Source organism: Dasypus novemcinctus, chromosome 17 (assembly GCF_030445035.2).
Source record: "Dasypus novemcinctus isolate mDasNov1 chromosome 17, mDasNov1.1.hap2, whole genome shotgun sequence".
NCBI lineage: Eukaryota > Metazoa > Chordata > Mammalia > Cingulata > Dasypodidae > Dasypus > Dasypus novemcinctus.
In genome coordinates, this window is record NC_080689.1 from 96,758,290 (window position 1) to 96,759,606 (window position 1,317).

Genomic DNA, 1,317 nt, shown 5'->3' on the forward strand with positions numbered 1-1,317 from the left:
AAAAATATGGAACGCTTCACTAATTTGCGTGTCATACTTGTGCAGGGACCATGCTAATCTCCTCTGTATTGTTCCAGTTTTAGTATATGTGCTGCCAAAGTGAGCACTATATATTTTTAATGTAACATTTATGTAATCTAAAGTTTCTTTAAAAATAAAAAAAAATTAAAAATAATTTGTCTTGGAGATTTAGGGGATGTCTTAAATCCACTCTCATAACCTTGGTTCTCCTTTGACTGGTGCCTCTGTGTGCTAGTTAGGATTGAGCTAGGCTGCTTCCTGATTCTCCCACTCATCCTCCTCAGTGCACAGGTAAGTCCTGCTGGTCTGTTGCTGGGGAAGAAGCAGCAAGGTGCACTGTCTCCCATTCCCCACACTGCCCTGGTAATCCTGACAGAGACCTAGATAAAGTTCCAACAAAGAAGAGCAGATAGGATGAAGGCAGACCAGGAGGAAAGTAAAGAGATTGAAACCCTTGTCCATGAGTACTTTATGTCAGTATTTCATGCTCTCAAAATCTTTGAAATCAGAGGAAAAATAGAAAATTGCTAAATTTATTTCACAGTTGGAGAATCATGATTGGAATTCATTTAGCAGAAAACAAATTTTGAGGAAAACCTCAAAGATTTAACTTATGGGATCAAACTGATGGAGAAACAGGAATCTGGAAACTTCTAATATTTTATGTGAGCAGGACTAGCCCTTGAACCAGGCAGTGCAAGTTGTCTGCACAGAGCTGGGGAAAGCCCACCTCATTCTTCATGGGCTTAGGTTGGGTGAGGTGGCCAGTGGAATGTAGAATCACATGGAGTAGCATCTGTCCATGTTCAGAGACCTTGGCTCTCCCCTTCAGGCTGTGTGGACAGTAATGGACATAAAAAGGGGTAATGTTAGTAGACACAGAACAGCAACAGGATTTAACACTTCCAAACCACTCGAAGGAAAAAGATGTGCAAAGATAACTAAACCAATCCAGCCAAATTCTGGACAGGGTAATCAAACCCAAGAGGAAAGTATGATAAATAGAAATACTAAATGAGATGGAAGGACCAAGTCCAAACATAACAGTCAAACTATAATTAGGGATTTTAAAAAACTATCTTACCCAGGTCAGCTAACAGGAAGGTGAAGATGGTCAACCACCACACCAGGGAACCAAGAGTGTCTACCACTGCAAACAGGAGAATTGCATCCATCAGCCATGTGGTATTTAAGCCACATCTCGATATAAAGGTGGCTCATACATCACCATCCAGGGTCCACAGGATTGAGGAATAAAATATTTATTAGAGTGGACTTATTGGTATTCGACTATAG

The 1,317-nt window shown here is 40.5% G+C and overlaps 1 non-coding gene across 1 annotated transcript; it reads right to left on the reverse strand.

The window, feature by feature from the left end:
- LOC131274149 (U6 spliceosomal RNA) lies at positions 1-107 on the reverse strand. Its single transcript, XR_009181362.1, has one exon. It is a non-coding gene; the product is annotated as a U6 spliceosomal RNA (small nuclear RNA).
- Positions 108-1,317: the final 1,210 nt, after the last annotated feature.